The 23060-nt window shown below is 45.6% G+C and overlaps 1 protein-coding gene across 6 annotated transcripts in view; it reads right to left on the minus strand.

The window, feature by feature from the left end:
- Window positions 1-23060, minus strand: part of KIAA0513 (KIAA0513 ortholog) — a 70625-nt gene that overhangs the window by 33218 nt on the left and 14347 nt on the right. The window contains exon 2 of one of the 6 annotated variants that reach the window (XM_036104877.2): window positions 18345-18435. The exons of the other annotated variants lie outside the window; for them this stretch is intronic. The gene's annotated coding sequence lies outside the window, so the exon portion shown is untranslated. The remainder of the gene's footprint in view (window positions 1-18344; window positions 18436-23060) is intronic. 6 annotated transcript variants of the gene reach the window in all.

Below are 23060 nucleotides of genomic sequence, written 5' to 3' on the forward strand. Positions count from 1 at the left end.
AAAGTCACACTCCAAGCCAACCTCATCTCCGGCGTTGTGTGTGTTTGGTCTTATGTACTCGTAGATCCAGGGGATACTGTGCAAATTGTACACAGGGGTTTACTTCCAGCAAGGCGCTTGACAAATTCATCACACCTTTGAGGATGAAATGGACAAATGTGGCCTGAACATTGTGTAAATTAGGTGGATTTATAAATGCTGTATTTCATTGCCCTGAAATACAATTTTTTGCATTTTATTTATTTTTTTAAAGATTTAAAAAACTTATTTGAGAGAGAGAGAGAGAGCAAGCGAGAGCAGGGGGGAGCGGCAGACAGAGAAGTAGGCTCTCCACTGAGCAGGGAGCCCGAAGCGGGGCTCGATCCCAGGACCTTGGGATCATGACCTGAGCTGAAGGCAGACACTTAACCGATTGAGCCACAGAGGTGCCCACTTTTTTGCATTTTAATATCTCTGAAATTGGATGCCTCATCATTGCTCTTAGGTAGGCTTATCATGATCCGTTGTCATTGTGCAGAGACAAGAGTGGACCCTCATTTATTTTGCAAAATAATTAAAGAAATAAATTCAAAAAGTGCATAAATCATAATTGTATCACTCACTGAATTCTCACCAAGTGAATACTCCCAAGTATCCTGCCTTCCCTGGGAGTGGACATGATCAGCTCTCCTTATTCCCCTGCCCCTGGTACTCCCCTCTTCCCCAAAGAGACATGGACGGGACACTCCATAAAGAGCATGCTGATGGCAGAGAGGATTTTTGCAGAAACCCATGTACTTCAGAAGAATGGTCTCTGAATGTGAAGAAGTTTTAGAAGTACTTTAAGCAACTTGTTTTGTTTGCATTTTCCTCCTTGCAATGGACCAGAGTGACACTTGATAATAATCTAAGTAATTCTAAAGGCATTCTTTCAATAGAAAGCACTGTGTGACAGTAAAATGGCAGTGTTTATTCTTTCTTCATTGTGCATAAGACAATGGTGACTCTTACAAGTGATGAGGTCTTAAATCCGATGAAATACGGTGCTTGGCTGCACGACCCGACAGTCACCTTGGTTAAGATGTCTGTCACTAATGGGCAAGCGACTCCAGTCCAGGCGCTACCCTACACCTTCATCAATTACTCAAATTAGGAGGCAAATAACATGGTGATGGAGAATGTGCAGAACCTAAAGCCAGAAGGACAGTTAACACTGGGAATGATACAATCAGGACCCAACAAGCTTTTGGCGGACTTCAGTGGTGGGCTAAGTCTTAAATGACACTCTCAAGAGTAAATCTGTTCATTTGCTGGGCATGTGCTGAGTGCCCTCCATGTGCCAGGCATGATGTGGCAGCAGAGAGAGAGGTAAGGACAATGTGGTTTCTGCCCTTGAGTAACTCATACATGATTAGCGAGGGAGTCTGACATTTGGGCACGGACTTGCCCAAGCCCAGTACGGGGGACGCGTTGCGCTCACTGTGAGTCTGTGTGCTTGATGCTAACAACAAACTACAAACCGACCTCCACCTGCGTCAATGAAAGCACGCTGACCCAGAACAGGAGCGGCCATTCCCACCCCACCCTGCTTCTGCTGGTCAGGCTGCCATCGGCCCGTTAACGCCCAATCGCACATCTGGAAAGGAACAATACTGAGGACACGTGTCCAAGAGCCCCCACACACTGTTCTCCTCCATCATTAAGTCCAAAGCAACCCATGAGGATTTCTTGCTCAGGAAGAAAATAATACACTTGCAAAGGCATTTTAATTCGATAAATGCAAATGTTTGTTAAGACCTAAAAAAAAAAAAAAAAAAAAAGAAGAGCACCATTGAGAATCTGGAGAGCACCCAAAAAAATACAGATGTAAACGAAAGCCCACCTGATAATCATGTCACGTGAGCAACCATGAGGAAGTTGAAGAAACCAACCCTGGGAGTAAGTAACTCGGGGGACAGGACAGGAGTCTTCAAATTTGTGAGGAGTGGGCACCTGACCGAGGGGCCAGATTAGTTCTGTGTGGCTGCAGAAGGAAGAAGTGAGCCTAAGGGTGGAGGCCCACCAAGGCAGCAGTGTCCACCGTCTCATTTCCAGGCCGCCGGAAGCAGAGGGCGGATGTCTGCTCGTCAGCAGGTTATCCATAGGAGAGGCCGCTGGACCCGAACCCACTGGCATTCTGAGATAACATTTTATGACGCTTAACACAGGCTTTACCCCCCTGAGGCTGTTATAAAGCTTCTATCCGAACAGGACCCCTATTTTATGACCTCCAGGAAGAAACATCTAAAGCGTCCACAGTTCACAGGGAAAAGAGATAAGGGACCATCTGCTGGTTCCCCAGTGTGGTCAGAGAGTGAGACGGGTTCAGTTGTCCACAAAGACCTCCCCACAGAACCATGACTCTGCCGTGTCAGTTTTCAATCCACGATGACGGGCCAGGTGCTGTGCTAAGTGCTGGGAAGAGAGCCGTGGAAGAGACAAATTTCCTGCCTCGTGGAGCTTGCAGAAGGCTCCGGAACAAATGCCATTTCACCACGTTGCCAAAAAACCAAAGGGTCCAGGAGTTCCATCGGCCCCAAGTGGATTAGGGAGGTGGGAAAAGGGGACGAGGGCTGCCCACCAACGCCTCCTCCATGGTCTAAGACTTTACATTTCTTAGTTCTTCAAAAGTCGTCCTGAGTCTCAACTTGAGAGTCACCACACACAAACATCTGGATGTACATTTTGCACTTTGCTAATGTTTCATTCATCCGAGGCAACCCCTCAGTGAACGGGTGAGCCCTCTAGTTCGAGGCAACGAGGAGGAATTTGGCGACAGGTGTTTCCCATGAACTTTCGCTACTGACTTCCTGAGTTGGTGCCACTCTAACCAAATGTTAGAATTTACGGCGAAGCACATCCCTCCCTTGGCAAGCAGCTGGCCTTCTTTAAAAAAAGGCTACAGCTGACAATTCGGTGACAGCTGGATTCAATTTGGATACAGACTGACTTGGCCTTCCACGCTTTTGGATAATCTGACAAAATAAATTCGTACCGCTCCAACCCCTGGTATGGAGATAGGCACACTTAATCACTGGATTGGGATGGGCTCCCTAAAAGATCTGGGACTTGGTCCCTCTCCAAAGAACCCAGGGGAGGGGAGGGATGAATTGAACAAACATCCATTTTCTTCGGGCTGGTGCTTTGCTCCATTGGCTCAAGGAAGAAGCGTGCACACTGGACATCGTGTCTCTGGGAGGGAAGGCTCTGGGCAAATCCTCCTGGATGCGGTTCAGCCGGCAGGCCAGGTCATCTCTGGCTGGCGGTCAAGGTGCTCTGCAGTCTGGAGCTGGTCGAGGCTGCCCACACGGCTCTCCAATGGCCACATGCTCAAAAGGAACCTGCCACAAGCATGCAGCTGTCGGCCTCTTCAAGACCCAACTTCTGCTTTAATCTGGCTGGTTTCCTCGCGTTCTCTCTCTCTCACACACACACACACACACACACACACACACACACACACCATGCCTTTGTTACTGCTTTCTTCACTTCCCTATACCCACCACCCACGTTCCTCTGGCTAAATCTCTTGGCACATCTCAACCCCGCTCTTCGACATGGAGAAATCTGAAATTTGTTCATGTGCTATGCTGGTGCCCTCTCTAGGTCATTTGTGGTCTTTTGAAATCCTCTTTAATGTTGAAACATGTTTGACAATATTTGAAAAGTCTATCTATTTGGTTTATCCTAAGGAAATAACCCCAAACATGGCCAGGGAGCTGATGTACAGCGCGATTTAAAACAGCAAAAGAAGTGACGATAACCTAAATTCTCCACGCCAAGGACTTGGGTGAGTTCTGCTGGGTTGATTCTAGAGCTTCGTCGGAGTCTCACAGAGCAGTAATGACAACACGGCATCGTGACAACGCCCATGTGACATGAAAATGAAGCGGGCAATGGAAAACAAAGACTTAACTGTGAAAATAACACAGCTATCCTGTCTGCCCTGCGCCGTGGCTACTACCATCAAATGAGCTAACAGAGCAGCAAAAAAAAGGCTGACGTACAAATTCTGAAGGGCATTAATAATTAGGCATTTGAAGAACGTTCAGGGCAGGAGCCAACAGGGAAATGGAAACCCTGAAGATCGCATCAGCATCAGAGACCCAAGAAAGAGGCCACTTCAAAAGTTCGGCTCTACAACCTACAGACAGTCTTTGTTTTTATCTGTGTCAACACGTGCAGGTGGAAATTCAGGGCAACAGTTACTGGTATCAACAGACCACTCATTCAGAAAGTCTTAGCAAAGCAAGAGTTATTCTTGCAATAAAGGCTTGGCCTTATTTGAGTGAGTGAGAGAGAGAGAGAGGAGAGACAGGTCTACTTTACGGATTTAACTTCTCTCCCGAGACCAGATCAGATTCTGCAGCTCGAGGCTGTGCACACAGGGGATTCCCTGGCGTTGCAGAGTACAGACTCGACGCACAGAGAGATCTTCCTCCGCTTCTCCATGGGTATTTTCCCAGCACTCCTGGTGGTGAGGAGGAATAAAGCTCACTGGCTTATAATCAAACCAAACATTCGCATCAACCCGGCAGCCCGAGCAGGTGCCGAGGAAGCCCTCCCTCTCTCTGTAAGGGCAGATACATGAGGATGGGTGTGAGGAAAGCTCCCAAGGGAGGGGCCCCATGAGTCATTTATGGGACCCTGCATGGCACCTGTTTCCATTAACACCTACCTTCAACCTTTCTTTTTCCTTTTTCCACACAAACCACAATTCTCCTGCACCAGATACTTCCCGACTTCCTCATTCCTTTGTTTAATCCCGATTTCTTTGTTGAATGCCTCTAAAACATATGACTTCTGGCTTCCTTGTGGTTCTGAATGTGATGGGCGAGGACACTCCACCCAGCCTCACCCACCGAATGTGGCTATAAAACCCGGGCAGAATGAACAGAGCAGCGACCTGACGTCCCGGAACAGTAAAGAGCAGCAGGTAGATGAAGGACAAGAGAATCTGAAGCACCACCGAAGTGGTGGTGAGTCTGCCATCTCCCCCCGGCCAGGACCCCCGCCTGGACTAACTCACAACCTGACACCCAGAAGCGGGCCTCCGTGCAGAAAGCACAGCGCGAGGGGAAGCCATCCAGTCCTGCTTCAGGAGCAGGAAAGGGGTCCCCGATTCTCACAAACCATGAGCCAAAGCCCAGGGTTTTTCCTTTTTTCTTGTGCCTCCGTCTTCCCAGCTCCCTCGCAACCCACCCCCGCCCCTCCTCGGTGACTCTGCAGTAGCAGTGACAACAGCCGCAGAGGGGCCCACGGAGGAGGGAGCCTTCCGTTCCCACTGGAGGAGCTGTGCTCTGAAGAGGGTGACAACCCACTGGTTTTTTCTCTCTCAGCCCTTCTCCCGCTTAGTCACGGAAGGGAGCTAAGTTTCAGGGAGAGTGTAGCAGAGCAGGAGGAGTAAACACCCCTGCTTTCTGGCTGAAGGCCCAAGGGGAGGAGGTCCCTGGAGCTGGAACGTACCGGGGAGATTGTGAAGAGGGAGGAGCTCGGGAGAACAACCCCATAAAGCTGTTTACGAGCTCCTGGGCTCACCCCAGAGCTGCGCATATACATATATAATCCTCAACAGCATATTCTAGATTCTGAGTGCTGAGGTTCAGGAGAGACCACTGCCGGGCTTCCACGCTGGCCACGGGGTGGCACACGGGGGACAGCTCTGAAGGGCACCACAAAGGCTTCGAAAACACAACTGATGCTAAAGCTCACGAAGGCTGGTAGGGACTCAGAATCTGAGTGCCTGCTAAAACAGAGACAACAACATTCTCCGTGGGATCTAAACTAGGTCCAGAGTCTCATAATGTAATATCCAAATATTCGGGATCCATCCAAGATTACTCAACATACAAAGAACCAGGAAAATCCTCACCTCACATGGGAAAAGATAATCAATAGACACCAATGCCAAGGTGACACGTTATTGAAATCAGCTAAGACTTCAAAGCAGTTATTATTTTAAAAAATACTCCCAAAAGTAAAGAGTTTTTGGAATGAAGGGAATGGTAAAGAGTCTGTCAGCAAAGAAACAGAAAATATAAAGAAGAATCAAATGGAAATTTCAGAACTAAAAAAACAAAACAAAACACAGTAACTTGAAAATTAAAAACCACTGGATAGGCTCAGTAGTAGAATTAATAGGACAAAAGTAAGAGTCAGTAAACATGATAATAGATCGATGAAAATGACCTAATGAGAACAACAAGAAAAATGTTTTTTTTTTTTAATGAACAAAGCCTTGGGGATTTATGGGACAATTTACTAAAAGATGTAACATTTGTGTCACGAGAGTCCCAGAAGGAGAGGAGAAAGAAGGCAGTACAAAAAGATTTGAGGAAATAACGACCGAACTCCCCAAATTCGGTGAAGGGCATAAGCCTTCAGACGTGAGCAGCAACATTAACACAAAAAAGACTAAATTCAAAGAAATCTCTAGCCACAGGCCTCAATGAACACTAATGACGAAGGAGGTGAAACATCACTTTTTCAGTGCCGAAGGAAAAGACCTGCCAGTCTAGAATTCTATGTCCAGCAAAAAAATTGCTTCTGGAATGAAGGCGAAGAGAAAACATTTGCTGCCAGCAGTCCGGCTCTGTAGGAAGTTATAAAACAGCTTCTTTAGACAGAAGGGAAATAATACCAGAAGGAAACGGAACATCAGGAATAAAGCAAGTGCAAAAGAAAAGGAGAAAATCTGGGTAAATATAAGAGACTTATTCTCCTCCTCTTGAGTTCTTTAAGATATGTTGGACCGTTGAAAGCAAAAATCATGGCATTGGCTGATGGGGTTTTCAACGTAAATAAAGATAATACATATTAAAACTACAACACAAAGGGGAAAGAATAAAGGGACCTACGTGGTGGTAAGCTTTCTACTTTCCACCTGCAATGGTCAAATACTGATTCTAAGTGGACTAAAAGTTAAGTGTGCATATTGTAATCACTAGAGAAAACACTGAAAAACCCAAAGCAAACAAAAAAGCCAGCTAGAGTTGACCCTTGAACAACAGGGGTGTGAACGGCCTCGGTTCACTCATATGCAGATTTTTTTTTCAATAAATACAGTAAGTACTGTAATGTCTTTTCCTTATGATTTTCTTAATAACATTTTATTTTCTCTAGCTTACTTTATTGTAAGAATATATATAATGCATATAAAAATATGTATTAATCAACTGTTTATGTCATCAGTAAAGTTTTGGGTCAACCGTACACTATTAATAGTTAAGCTCTGGAGGAGTCAAAAGTTATATGTGAATTTTCAACTGTGCAGGGGATTGGCACCTCCAACCCCCATGTTGTTCAAGGGCCAACTGTATATGTAAAGTAAAAAACTCAAGAGATAAAATGGAATGCTAAGAAATTCAAATAATCCTGGAGAACACAGGAAAAGGAACACAGAGGAGAGAAAACTCCACAGAACAAAAAGAAAACAAACAATAAAATGGTAGATTAAATCCAAACTTATTAATAATTATATCAAGTGTAAATTGTGTAATATGCACCAATTAAATGACAGAGATGATCAGAATGGATAAAAAGATGTGACCTAGCTATAGGTTACCTACAAGAAATTCACTTCAAATGTAATGGTATTAGTAGATTAACAACAGAAGGAGAGACAAAAGAAATATGCAAACACTAATCAAAAGAAAGCTGGAAAAGCTATGTTAGGAACAAAGTTTAGGTTGGAGCTAAGAGACTTACATGGAATAAAAGGAAACACTACGGAACGATAAAAATGTCAATTCATCAGGCGCCTGGGTGGCTCAGTCGTTAAGCGTCTGCCTTCGGCTCAGGTCATGGTCCCAGGGTCCTGGGATCGAGCCCCGCATCAGGCTCCTTGCTCCGCGGGAAGCCTGCTTCTCCCTCTCCCACTCCCCCTGCTTGTGTTCCCTCTCTCACTGCGTCTGTCAAATAAAATCTTTAAAAAAAAAAAAAGTGTCAATTCATCAAGAAGATACAACAATCTTAAATATGTATGTGCTTAACAACAGAGTTTCAAAACACATGAAACAAAAAGTGACAAAACTGAAAGGAAAAGAGACAACACCACACTTACAGCTGGAGACTTTAGGATTCGTCTCTTACTCCTCTATGTAGGTAGCAGACAGAACATCAGCAGGGATAGAGAAGAGTGGGTCAATAACATAAACCAACTTGGGACGCCTGGGTGGCTCAGTCGTTAAGCGTCTGCCTTCAGCTCAGGTCATGATCCCAGGCTCCTGGGATCGAGTCCCACATGGGGCTCCCTGCTCAGCAGGAAGCCTGCTTCTCCCTCTCCCACTCCCCGTGTTTGTGTTCCCTCTCTTGCCGTGTCTCTCTCTGTCAAATAAATAAAATCTTTAAAAAAAAAAAAAAAAAAATAACATAAACCAACTGGATCTCACTGACATTTATAGAACATTCCACCGAACAACAGCAGAATAAACACTCTTTTCAAGTGGATATTCCCCAAGACAGTCCACATCATGGCTTATAAAACAAACCTTAGTAAATCTAAAACAACTGAAATCACACAAAGGATGTTCTCTGACCATAACGGAATTAGACTAGAAGTTAACAGAAGCATAGCAGGAAAATCTTCAAACATTTGGAAATTAAACAGCATACTTCTACACAATCCACTAGTCAAAAAGGAAATCCCAAAGAACACGAGAAAATGTACTCAAGTAAGTGAAAGTGAAAATACAACAAATTAAAGCCTATGAAATGTAGCTAAGCCAGGGCTTAAAAAGACATTTATAGCATGAAATACTTAGGTTAGATAAGAACAAAGGTCTCAAATCAATAATTTAAGCTTCTATCTTAAAAACTGGAAATGGGGCGCCTGCGTGGCGAAGTTGGTTGGGCGTCAGATTCTTGGTTTTGGCTCAGGTCTGATCTCAGGGTCATGGGATCAAGCCCCTCCTGGGGCTCCATGCTCAGCGCTGAGGCTGCTTGAATTTCTGTCTCCAACTCCCTCTGCCCCTCCCCCACCGGCACTCTCTCTCTCAAATAAATAAATAAATCTTTAAAAATAAATACATACATACACACATACATACTACAAAAAGATCAAAATAACCCCAAAAAAGGTAGCATAAAGGAAATAGTAAAGAACAGAAATCAATGAGCTTGAAAACGAAAATAAACCAATACAACTAAAAATGTCTTCTATCTTAGAGAAGATCATTCAACTTAACCAAGTGAGCCACCCAGGTGCCCGAGAAGATCATTTAACTTAATAACCCTCAAGCAAGATCGATGAAGAAAGAGAGAAGATACAAATCACCAATATCAAGAATAAATGAGGGGAATATCACTAGAGACCCTGTAGACATTAAAAGGATGACAAGAGGGGTTCCTGGGTGGCTCAGTTGATTAAACATCTGACTTTTGACTTTGGCTCAGGTCATGGTCTCAGGGTTGTGAGATCGAGCCCCACGTGGAGCCTGCTTGAGATTCTCTCTCTCCCTCTCTCTCTGCCCTCCTCATCTCTCTTTCCAACTCCCTAAGAATGAATGAATGAATGAATAAATAAATAAGTAAATAAATGGATGATAAGGGCACACATAAAGCCAACAAGCTAGATAAGATGGTTAATTTCAGTTCCTTAAAAATCACAACTACCTAAATTCACCCAAGATGAAATGGATAACGCATATAGTCCCATAACTATTAAAGAAATTGATAGTTTTGAACCTTCCAAAAAGGAAATCTCCATGTCCAGATGCTTTCACTGCAAATTCTACCAAGCATTTAAATAAACAACACCAATTATACCCAATCTCTCTTTGAAAATGCAAGAGGATGTAACATTTTCTAATTCATTTTATGAGGCCAGTATTACTCTACCAAATCAAACAAAGACAGTACAATGACAAGCCAGCATCCTTCATGGACATAGATGCAGACATGTTAAACATCAGCAAATCAACTACACCAACACACAAAAAGAATAATACATTATGAGCAAGTAGGGTTTATCCTGGGAATATGATGCAAAAATCAAACAATGTGATCCACTGCATGGACAGTCTAAAGAAGAAAGAACATAGGATCATATTGAGTGATACAACAAAATAGATTTGACAAAATTCAATCCCCATTCATGATAAAAGTTCTCAGCAAATAGGAATAGTAGGGAACTTCCGCAACTTGATAAAGAGCATCTATAAAAACTCTTCACTTGGCATACACAATGGTGAAAGACTGAATGCTTTCCCTAGAACGTTGGGAACAAGGCAAAAATATTGGCTCTCACTACTTCTATTAACACAGTACAACAGGAGTCTTATCTAGTGCAGTAAGGCCAGGGAAAGATATCAAAAGGCACTGAAAAAAATATTGGGAAGAAGAAAATAATCCTGTCTATTCACAGATGACGTATTGTCTAAGTAGAAAACCCTAAGGAATATATTTTTTAAGTATTTATTTAAGTAATCTCTACACCCAACGTGGGGCTTGAACTTACAATCCCAAGATCGAGAGTTGCATGCTCCTCTGACTGAGCCAGACAGAGGGCCCCCTAAGGAATCTTTTTCTAAAAAATCTCTAGAACAGCTGACTTTCGCAAGTTTGCAAGATACAAAGTTAACACAAATTCAACCATGTTTCTATATATTAGTAATGAACATTTGGAAACTGAAGTTAAAAACAGAATAGCATTTACAATAACTTGAAAAAAGTAAATACTTAAGCACAAATCTAACAAAACATGTACAGTATTTGTATCCTGAAGACTCCCAAACACTAATGAAAGAATCCAGGGCGCCTGGGTGGCTCAGATGGTTAAGTGTCTGCCTTCAGCTCAGGTCACGATCCCAGAGTCCTGGGATCGAGTCCTGCATTGGGGTCCCTGCTCAGTGGGGAACCTGCTTCTCCCTCTCCCTCTACTGCTCCCCCTGCTTGTGCTCTCGTTCTGTCAAATAAATAAATAAAATCTTTTTTTAAAAAAAGAAAGAAACCAAAGAAGACTTACTAAAGGAGATACATACTGTGTCTGAGGATTGGAAGACCAAACACAGTAAAGATATGAAGTCTCCCCAAATTGGTATTTCCCAAATTTCACACAGTTCCTATCCCAGAAGGACTTTTTGTAGATATAAACAAGCTTATTCTAAAATTTATATGGATAGACAAGGGAACTAGAATAGCTAAGACAACTTTGAATGAGAAGAATAGAGTTGGAAGAATCACACTTTCTGATTTTAAGGCTTACTATGATAGCTATGGTAGTCAAGCCAGTGTGATGTTGGTGGGTGACAAACACACAGATCAATGAAACAGGACAGCTTACAGGTACAGCCAGCTAATTTTTGACAAAGATTCAAAAGCAACTCAATGGAGCAAGGATAGTCATTTTAATTATTATTATTTTTTTTTAGCAATAGTAAAGTTTATTGAATGATAGAGTACAAAGCTCCCAAAGAGGGAGGGGACCCAAGAGGGCTGCCCAAGGATAGTCATTTTAACAAGTAGTGTTGATACAACTGGACATCCATGGGCAAATAGAGATAGAAAGATAGATGGGGGGGGAGAATAGAGAGATGGATAGAGAGACAGAGAGAGAGAGACAAAGAGAGAAAGATTGGGGCGCCTGGCTTGCTCAGTTGGTGGAACATGGCATGCGACTCTTGATCTTGGGGTTGGTAGTTCAAGCCCTATACTGGGTGCAGAGATTACTCAAAAACAAAATCTTAAAAAAAAAGAGAGAGAGGTAGAGCGATAGATAGGTAAAAAGAATCTGGACCTAACCCTCACATCTTATTTAAAAATGAGTCAAATGGATCACAGACTAAATGTAAAACATAAAACACAAAACTTTTAGGATAAAACAAGGCAAAGAGTTCTTAGACATTACATCGAAAGCACCATCCATAAAAGGAAAAGTTGATATACTGGACTTCCTAAAAATTAAAAGATTTTGCTGTGTGAAAAACACTGCTACCACAATGAAAAAGCAAGTCACAGACTGGGAGAAAATAGCCGTTGGTCACAGAGCCAACAATGGACTGGTGTCCAGAATGTGGAAAGAACTCTCAAAACATAAAGAAGCAGCAGCCAACTTACTACCAAGGGGAAGGAGGACAGACACAGCACAAAGACCACGTGGATGGTACGTCAGCACAGGAAGAGGGGTCAGCATCATCAGCCAACGGGGAAAGGCACACCCAGACCATGACAAGCTACAATTACGCATCTGTTAAAATGGCTACAATAAAAAATATTGATAGTACCAAGTGCTGACGATGATGCTGAGCACCTGGAACTCTTCATATGTTGCTGGTGGGAATGCAAAATGGTTTGGCAGGTGTTTTTTTTTTTAATAAACTTTTTCATTTTGAAGTTTTAAATTTACAGAAAAGTCACAAAGATAGTAGAGAATTCCCACATAACCCACATCAAGTTTCTCCTACTGTTAACATCTTATATTAATAAGCCCTATTTGTCACTATTCATGAACCGGTATCGATCCATTCTCAGTAAGTAACATCTGTACTTCGTTCCTATTTCCTCGGCTCTTCCCTAATGCCCTTTTTCTGTTCCAGGACCCTGAGTTAGTCATTGTGGCTCCTGAGACTCCTCTCGGCTCTAACAGGTTCTCAGACTTTGCTTGGTTTTGATGACCTTAACCATTCTGAGGAGTATGTGTTGGGTATTTCGTAGAATGTTCCTCAAGTGGGATTTGTCTGACATTTTTCTCCTGGCTAGACTGGGGGTATGGATTTTGGGGAGGAAGACCAGAAGCAAAGTGCCACTGTCACCACGTCATATCAGAGGCATATTCCATCGACCGCACTTCTCACTGCTGAACTTGAGCACCAGCTGAGGGCATAGTTATCAGGCTTCCCCACAGCAGGGTACTCTTTTGTTAATCTCCTCTTCCATCCTATGCTCTTTGGAAGGACGTCACCATGGGCGGCCCCTACTTAAGGAGTGGGTAGTTATGCTCTACCTCCTTCAGGGTAGAGCTTCTACAGACATTATTTGGAATTCTGCATGGGAGATTTGGGTCACTTCTTACAAAGTTAAACATACACTTGTCACACAACCCAGCAATGCCCCTCCTACATACATATTCAAGAGAAACAACAACTTAGGTTCACACAAAAATCTGTACACAAATGTTTCTAGCAACTCTATTCCTAATCATCAAAAATGGACAACAACCCAATGTCCTTCAACAGGTGGATGAATAAACACTGTGGGGTACCTATACAATGGTCTACCTCTCAGCAATAAAATCCTACTACATGAAACACCTCGGGTGACCCTCAGACACATTATGGTGTGTGAAAGATGCCATTCTCCAAAGTTTGCCTATGGTATGATTCCATTTATAAGACATGCCCCAGAAGAGGAGTATCAGTGGTCGCCAGGAGTTAGGGATGGGGGTGGGTGTGAACACAAGGGAGAACCCAAGGAGATTTGGGGGGTGATGGAGAAAATGTTTTGTTTCCTAATGGAATGCAGCAGTGTTTGCACGAATCTCTATGTTTTATTTTATTTTTTAAATGAATCTATACATTTTAAAACTCATAGACATTTACTCCAAGGAAAGGTCAATTTTACCATAGGTTAATTAAAAAGAAAAGAAAAAAAAGAGGTGGAAACAGCCAGCTGAGTTCCCAGAACATAGCAGGGGCTAAGTAAATGATAGTTCCCTTTTTTTAATAAGAAGTTGGGCTCTAGAGACCCAATTCTTCAGCTCCTCGGCTGACGTCAGCCCATCATCCATTCACGTGTCCTAGATTTCTTGGTTTCTCTGTCCACATTTCTCCCAGGTGTCTGTTTGGAGCTACACACCTTTCCTGACAAGCAGGTTCTGAATGTGGGTCCCTGGAGAATGTGGGGCAACCGAGTCAGCCATCGCCTCTCCACCACCAGCTGACCTCAAAGGATGGCGCCGGCCACAGAGAGGCTGTCCCTTCTGTGCTGTTTATGCACCAATACCCACTCTCTTGGAAAAGGAATTCTTCCTTTGCCGCACGAGGGAAGCAAAGAACAATCGAGGGTCCAGCAGACAGAGATGGGCCAGATATGATGAAGGCAGGGGAGAAGGGCCTCCAGTGGGTAAATGGTCCCCATTCTTGCTAGGCAGGGTGGAAGCACAGAAGTGGGTAGTTCTACAATACCAGAGTCCCCAATTTTTCTGTGATCCTTTTCATCTTTTGTGTACATGGAAGAGAGAGTCATGCATGGAAAAAGTAGCCCAGATTAAGTCAGTTTTGTTTTCAAACTAAACAGGTAGAACAGCCACACAGAGCAGGCGTGACTACAGGGAGGGAAAAGACACATGGCGAGAAAGATTTAATGAGGGAAACCCACAGGCATGACTCCTGCCAGATTCCCTACATGAAGCACAAATAGCCAAAGACCAAAGTGAAGTCAAGGGCAACTCCCTGCATCTGAGAAGCTAGAACACAGCACTGTCATGTGCAATGGCCGGGCTCACCTCCTGAGGGCTACCCAGCACCTGCCAACGCTTCCTTCTGGACTCCTCCCTAAGTGGATGCCCCTGAAGGATGGGCCTCACCCATTAGGAGCACAGCCCTGCACCCGAGAGGGGTACAGGAAGCCCGAGCTAGATGTCAGGGTCAAGGCTGGGCACGCAAAAGGGCTTGAGCTGATAGAGCCTTGAGCTGATTGCTGGTCGGAGGTGACAACTGCCCATGCAGCCTGAACAGGCTGGAGCACAGCACCCCCCACATCCAAGAAATCTAGGACACGTGAATGGATGATGGGCTGACGTCAGCCGAGGAGCTGAAGAATTGGGTCTCTAGAGCCCAACTTCTTATTAAAAAAAGGGAACTATCACCTCATCTGAGGTGACAATGACTTAGGATCACTGAATCCTTGAAGTGGAACCCAATTTCCGAACTCCCTCTGTTACACTGTTAAAACAAGGGCATGGGGCATCTGCTTAAGCATCACATATAAGGACTCTCTCTCCCCGAAGAACGGTGCTCACCGACAGCCCTGAGCAGCTGAGACCAGCTGGCTGGCGGTCCTGCCCTCCTCTCCTTCCACTCTGTCATGCCACAGACGTGTCCAGAAGGGCATCTCTGACTGTTACAGACCATTTCCATGACTAGGATTGGAGGATTCCTTTCCTGCTGACCTAGTAATCATGGAGGGAGAGACTGTCTCCAAAGCTCCTGGTAAAGTTGGGGTCTCACTCTTCTGCATCACAATAAAGTAAATGCAGAAGTCAAAGCTCCCCAGTCAGGGTCACAGGGGAGGGGCCTGGTTTCTGAGTCACGGCCTGGAAAGCTTGGGACCGGCCCTGGGTGAAGCAGGAGACCACCATCTCCCCTTCCTGGGGGCCTGCAGCCCTGGCGTGCGCTCCGGCCCGGGGTCGCCTCCTTCCTGCAAACCCACACGAGGATCCAGCCTCTTCAGTATGGACTGGACAAAGGCCCTGAGCCACAGAGAACTCACCGAGTGACCCTGAGGGAAAAAGACAGGCCTTCTGTAACCAGGGCTTCCTTCCTTCTGAGCCATTGTGGTTTTAAGGAGACAGAGGTGAAAAACTCGCGTGCATGTCTTCCTAAGGGCACAACGGTCCATGTAAGGCATTTCAGGCAATTAGATGTCACCACGATCGGCTCACGGCAGAACAACCCAAGCAAAGAGAACAGAGAATGGCCTGGGAGTCACGCAGGGCAGCACCCTGGTCTTTGGAGGCAATGCGGCCGTGGGGGTGGGGGTCATATTCTCCCTGCTTGGCCACAGCCTGACCCAAACCTCTGCCAGTCGTCAGCCTGTCTCTCCACCCGGGGGCCTGCGCCAGGGACAGTCACACATCGAGGCTCAGGAGAACCAAGGGAGGGCTGTGCTGGTTCCTCTGCCGGGACTGCAAAGGAGACAGGACGCCACCCCCGTGGCCTGCTTTGCTTGTTTTCTTTCCTGGAGTGATTTGCCCCATTGCCCAACTGCTGTTCCTTTACTGAGCACATATGAATATCTTCCTCAGATCCCATTCCAGACACTCAGTTTTCACCTGAGAGATCAAGTATGACTTTTTTTTTTTTTGGACTCAGAATCCCCCAAAACATGACAGGGAGGAAAGGGTTATTTCACTGAGTGCCTCTGGCCAGACCATCCCTGCTAGGTTGTTCCAACGATCAGAAGGACAGAGAGACAGAGACAGAAGGACAAACAGAGAGGGACACACACATACATACACATGTATGCACCCACGGAGACTCCCTGCCGGACCCAATGACAGGGCATCACGATTCTGCTGAGTGGTCTTAGATGTGACATGACAGGTCTTTCTATCAAACATTTAAAAGATTTTTATACTACCCATTCTAGAAGCTACAGACAATCACATTTTTCCAAAATTTTTCTCCCCTTACAAGTTCGTATTTGAATAAAAGGATGGCATTTTCAGACATCTCGAAACAGTCACTGCTTCTTCCTCTTCCGTGCACGCGTGGGCTGTCCTGCCACACCCAAATGCCGTGGTGTTCCCAGTGGTACGTGCTCCCTAGAAGGTCAGAGCCCCTGCTTCCTCGTCTGCTGCTTTGGTGAATGCGATGGTGCGAGAAAGCCAAGCTGGTTTGGGCTGTTCTTCCCCATAATGCTAACTATAACTACTATTTAGTACTTGTTAATAGGGAAATGATAATTACCACTAACGTTCATGCTCACTATGTACGGGGCACTGAGCTAATGCTCTACACGGATAACCTGATTTAACTGTCCCGTAACATGTGGGCTAAGTCTATTAGAATAGAATTCCCATTTTACGACTGAAAAAAAGCTTGAAGGCTTAGAAAAGTTAAACAGCTGTCTAAAGCCAGAGAGCCAAAATGAAAGAGTCTGGGTAAACCCAATCAGAGCCAGATGCTACAGCCTTACTGTAATGCAAACTGGTAACTGTGCTAACCCTAGGTGTGGATAGGGACCCTCCAAACAGATGCTGCAGACTCACCATCTCTTGCCCATCACTACGGAAGAAGACGCAACCCAAGGGTCTCCCTGTTTGGGGGTGATGCAGGCAATGTCTGATTTAGACATTTATTCCACAGCATTTAAAGAGGTTTCCTAATTTCTATTACAGTAGAGATCAGCCAAGAAGGAAAGCTCAGCACTGGTCACCCACAAATGCTAGGTTTTCATAGACGTTACTCAGTGTCTAAAGGAAAAAAAAGAAAACCCTGAACAATCAAAAAGTAACACTAATAGAAGAGATGCCTGCAAAGGAGTGGGAACAAAACAGTTATCCCTAAATAATTCTAGACCCTGTTTAACTCAAATAAAATCCCATGATGTTAGAGTTGGATGAGACTTGAGATTTCCGGAGGATGGTGGGGGTTGGCAGACAGACAAGAGAGGCACGGGGGAAAGGCACAGACTCACGGAAGTAGCTGTGACAGAGTGATGTCAAGGCGGCAAAGCGGTTCATCTAGAGCCCGCACAGCTGCATCCAGAGCCCATGCTTTCTGCCCACAGCATCACCAAATGGGTAAAGGAGAACCAGGGAAAATGGTCACTCTCGTCCCTGGACTGGTGTGTCATCTCCCGGTTCAGGGCCACGTCCTGGAATGTCACCGCCCTAGGCCAAAGAATGTGGCCGCTGCTTCCCTTTTGTTCGCTGATGGTGGCACTACCGACGTGGACAGGTGAATGGTGTTATTTTGTAAAATTCAGGTCATTCGTTGGACAAACATGTATTAAGCCCCTACCATGTCGTGGGGACTGCAGTAAGTCCTGGGGGTACAAGGAACAACAGGGTACGGGGCCTTTCTTTCCCCAACGCGATCGAGGGAGGGACAGATATAAGGAAATGATCACAGGGACATCACGAGGGCCGTAATTCCAGGGCGCAGATGTCAGCGGGAGCCCAGAAGGAGGAGCGCTCCATTCTGCCCGGGGAGACTTTAAAGACTGCACTCCTGGGGTTGAATCTAGTAGAAGCCGGCCACTCAGACTAGGGAAGATACTCCAGAGAGAACAGCATGAAGCGGAAGGCAGTAGATACCCCGCACACCGATAACACAGTCACATTCAGACCTTGCTGGAGAGTTGCGAGGGACGACAAATATTGATCACCAAGTCTGGTACAAGTTCAGTTTGTATTTGCAAGTACAGCTGACTCTTGAACCACAGTTGGGGGGTGACCCCACACACACAGTTGAAAATCTGCATATAATTTCTGACTCCCCAAAAACTTAACTCCTGATAACCCACTGGTGACCAGAAGCCTTACCAATGATGTAAACAGTCTACTAACATGTGTTTTATGTTACGTGTATTACATATTCTAGTCTTACAATAAAGCAAGCTAAAGAAAGCAGTATTTAGAAAATCGTAAGAGGAAATACACTTACGACACGGTACTGTATTATCTGCATATAAGCAAGCCGTGCAGCTCAAACCCGTTGAACCTGCTGTTCCAGAGTCAACCGTATTCCCCAAAACCTGAAAATCGAAACGTACAATCATTTTTCTACCCCCAATAATATGGGAGCCAAATTCTCTTATGTTGGGGGGCCTTCATGTATAACAAGAATTAAAATGCACATAATTCTGTGCTCCGATCCTGCTTTGGAGTGTAAATAAGGATTTTTTACAAGCGTACTTGGCAGATGTTTCCTTGCACATAACTGAAAAGAAATCAGGTTCAGGTGCTGCCCTGGTCAGAAGGTAACTAAACAGCTGTCGGGGGCACTTCAAGTGTATTGATCCGCGGTTCTGAGGACACAGGCTCTTCCAGATGTCTTCCCTGCAGAATTCTAACTCCCAGTTTAAAAGGGAAGCTAATTTTCTTTCCTCTCAAATGCTTTAGCTGAAGGCCGTTTTGTTCGGTCTACCCTTTTAGGAAAAGAGCTGATAAGCAGAGGCAGGTTTAGCCTGAGAGAGAGAAGGGCATGAAAAGATGGGGTCTGCAGAGAACCTGTCAAGTTTCCAGAGACTAATAACCTTCCCGACATTATCAGAGGCGACTCAGAAACGCCACAAATGTTGGCACCACGCTGATCTACAGCAGGGCCGACCTACCCAGCACTTTCGGGCTGGGTCAGTCTTTGCAGTGAGGGCTGTCCTCTGTGGGCACAGCAAGATGTGGGGCGGTTACCTCTGGTCTCTCCGCACCGATGCCAGAAGCACCCCCAAGTTGTGACAATCAAAAATGTCTCTGGATGCTTCCCCCAGTTGAAATCTCTGATCTATTTTAACTCCGAGCAGCAAACAACACCAAAGAATCTCAATCCTGTTAACTGGTTCCTAGTGAAAACCCTTCTCTCTTTGGTTATCATTGTACCCCCCCAAAACAAACCCAATAAAAGTGATCACAGGAGACCTTAAACAATATCTAAGTCTGTATATGAAACAGTTAATATTATATACTATATATATGATATATTGTATAATATTATACAAACCCTGTGCATTGAATTCCTCTGATTAAAACAGGCTCCAAATGGCACTGGCTACTTAGTTGCCCCTGGAGGTTAAGCGGATGTGGTGTGTCTCGTTCACTCTGCCACAGGTTCCTACCGTCATTCAACAAATACTGTGCGTTCACAGTGTACCAGGCATTGTTTCAGAAGAGTCAGACAAACAAAAGCCTAGCCCTCAGGGAGCTTATGTTCTAGTCGGAGAACAAAGAGATCCTTACAGTCCGTCTAAGTGCTGTGAATAACATAAAGCACGATGGGTTAGAGCTCTGCTGTCCCACAGGGTAGCCATCGGCCACACAGGACTATGAAGCCCACGAAATGTGGCTCATTTAAATTGAGCTGTGCCGACCGCACTAGATTTCAGACTTAGCACAAAACGAGAATGTAAAATGTCTCGTTAATAATTTTTATATTGAGGGCGCCTGGGTGGCTCAGTTGGTTAAGCGACTGCCTTCGGCTCAGGTCATGATCCCGGAGTCCCTGCATCGAGTCCCGCATCGGGCTCCCTGCTCGGCAGGGAGTCTGCTTCTCCCTCTGACCCTCCCCCCTCTCATGCTCTCTCTCTCTCATTCTCTCTCTCAAATAAATAAATAAAATCTTTAAAAAAAAATAATTTTTATATTGATTAGATGTGGAAATGAGATTTTGGATATACTGGATTAAATAAAATCCATGATAAAAATTAATTTTGCCGGTTCTCTTTACTTGTTTAGTGTGGCTGCTAGAAACTTAATACAATGCATGCGGCTCACCCCATACTTCCATTGGGCAGTGCTGGGCCAGAGAAACCAGATGGAGGTGGGAAGCCCCTTCAGCCTGAGAAGCCAGGGAGGGTCACTCTACCATCTGGAGGACCAGCATCCCAGCCCGAGGAAATGGCAAATTCACGGCTCTGCAGTGGGAATGAACCTGGCCCATTAAAGCAACAGTGAGGGTGTATGGGTCCGTGGGGTAGACACAGGGAGGGAGGGAAGGAGCTGAGGATGGCAGGGCTGCGGGCCAGGCGCGAGGCAGGGGCTCGGAGGCCAAGCTAAGGGGTTGGGGCTTCATCCCAGGAGCCATGGGAGAGCACTGGAGGGTTTGCCTCAGGGGAACATCATGACCTCGTTTATGCTTTACCAAGATGCTACACTCTGGTGGTTGTGTGGAGAAAGGACTGGCATTCAAGCAAGAACAGAAGCAGGACCACCAGGAGGGAGGCATCAACCTCGTGGGACCCCTCAAGCTTTTGGCCACTCTGGGTCAGCTGGCGGGGTTACTTAGAAGAGGATAGGAAGGGCGCCTGGGTGGCTCAGTCGGGTTGAGCAGCCGATTCTTGGTTTCCACTCAGGTCGTGATCTCATGGGTTGTGGGGCCAAGCCCCGCATATGGCTCTATGCTCAGCAGGGAGTCTGCTTCTCCCCTTCTCCCTCTGCCCCTCCCCCCAATTTGAGAAACAAAGAGAGAGAGTGTGTGTGTGAGAGAGAGCACGCGCTCTCTCACACACTCTCTCTCTCTCTCAAATAAATAAATAAATCTTTAAAAACAAAAAGAAGAGGATAGGAGATGACATCAGAGATGCTACTTCTTTCCCATAGGATAGATAGGTCTGGTTAATTCAACTAACATTAAAATTTTGATTATATATAATACCTCTTTCCACCACAAGAGCAGGTAAATGAAGTTTGTTTTTTTTAAGAAAGAGAAAGAGTGCAAGGTGAAGGGAGGGAGAGGGAGAGAATCTTAAGCAGGCTCCCTGCTGAGTGCAGAGCCCAATGCAGGGATTGATCCCACAACCCTGAGATCAAGACCTAAGCCAAAGCTAAGAGTCAGATGCTTAACCAATTGAGCCACCCAGGCGCCCCTGAAGTATTTTTTTTATTATCCAAATCGAGCATCAGGATTCTCAGAGCCATCCTGCTGCTTAATGAAGTTCAGCTAACCTGCCTCCTCGCAGAGTAGGGAGGGTGTTAGACTAGCTTTCCTCTGTTAACTGGTTTCCTATTTCCTTGCACCACCGCACTAATGAAGTTTTTAAAACTGGGGGTTTTTAGGTTTGTCATTGTTTTGGTCTCACTTAATGCACTTAAGTATGAATGCAAGAATGAAGTCATTCTTGGGCGCCTGGGTGGCTCAGTTGGTTAAGCGGCTGCCTTCGGCTCAGGTCATGATCCTGGAGTCCCGGGATCGAGTCCCGCATCGGGCTCCCTGCTCGGCAGGGAGTCTGCTTCTCCCTCTCCCGCTCTCCCCTCTTGTGCTCTCTCTCTCAAATAAATAAATAAAATCTTAAAAAAAAAAAAAAAAAAAAAAAAAAGAATGAAGTCATTCTTCCTACTTTACTATTACCTCAAAATTTGGTTTTCTTCTCTCATGAGGCTTTCACCCCTTTTAATTGGGCCCTATTTTTCCATCTCAGCCTCCTGGGTTCACCCCTAAGTCCCCTAACTCAGAAGTGCTGGCAAACAACAGCCCTCTAAGCTCATCTGCTCTGGTATTTTCCATTTACCGTTTGCTCTACTGTTGCTAGATCCTCGTTTTTCCCCTAGCTCACTGGTCACTTTTGCCACTGGTGAGTCATTTGCTCTGAGTCATGCCTGGCTGTGATGCAAAGGCCAGGAAAATGCCTCAGGACACACACCTGGTTTATGAAAGGACGTCACTGAGGAACATGGTGTTTTCCTAAGTGGATCCAGTAATTAACTGAAAAAAAAAAAATCCCCCTTTCTCCCTTTTTTTCCCCCCTCCAAATCTGCCATTTCCCTCAGCATTTGCTGGAGACTATTCCTATGGTGGAACGAATCTTGGTCATTCGTCTTGGACTGTGAGAGGCAAGAGAACGTTTCTGGAAGGAGCCCAGAAAATCCCTGAGGATGAAAGCACGTCCTTCTTATGTAACGTCCTTGCTCTATTGAACAGCACCAACCTCACACACAGGCCACATGTGAGTCACTCTTCCTTTCGAGAGCTAGGAAGACACTGTTCTACACGGCACCACTACACCGTACACAGATGAGAACCGTAGACAGCGGGCAGGTTCCTCTCCGCGCCTCAGGTTTCTCGTCTGTGAACTGGGGACGGCACCGGCAGCTACCCGGGAGTGTTCTTGCGGGGGTTAGCAGGATGACCCCAGAGAGCGCTGAGCACACTGCTGGGTATGGCAGAGCAAAGCCAATCAGCATGACCTGTCGCAGCAACACACCCCCTCGGGAGCACAACTGCCCCTCCCACCTTTCTCCCCCAGAATGCTCTGCACTGGCCTCCCTTCAGGGCTAACCCTGATGGTAAAGGAACTGGACTCTGAGAACCACCCCAGGAATACAAGCATTCTCCCCACCCTCTGGCCTCAGAACCGCACATTTTACATCACACACTCATTCCTTCTGAGCACTTTCCCTCCAAATATAAAACTCTTGGCAGAGGAGGTCGTCATCAACTCCTAACACGTGGGAATGCATCAGCCCTCAGGTCCCCACGGAAGGGGTTCTGAAAATGCAGCAGAAGGAAGAATGGAAGGCAGGGATGTAAGCAGAGCCCTCAGGGTGTGTGAGAGGAGGTGGCACTCGGGGACATTAAAGGGGACAGCAGATCTAGAAGGAGATGGAGGAAACTGGGGGTGATGGGTGCCCCTGGGGAGGGGACTGGGAAGCTGGAGGGGGCAGGGAAGGC

The sequence above is a fragment of the Halichoerus grypus genome, chromosome 15 (genome assembly GCF_964656455.1).
Source record: "Halichoerus grypus chromosome 15, mHalGry1.hap1.1, whole genome shotgun sequence".
Taxonomy (NCBI): Eukaryota; Metazoa; Chordata; class Mammalia; order Carnivora; family Phocidae; genus Halichoerus; species Halichoerus grypus.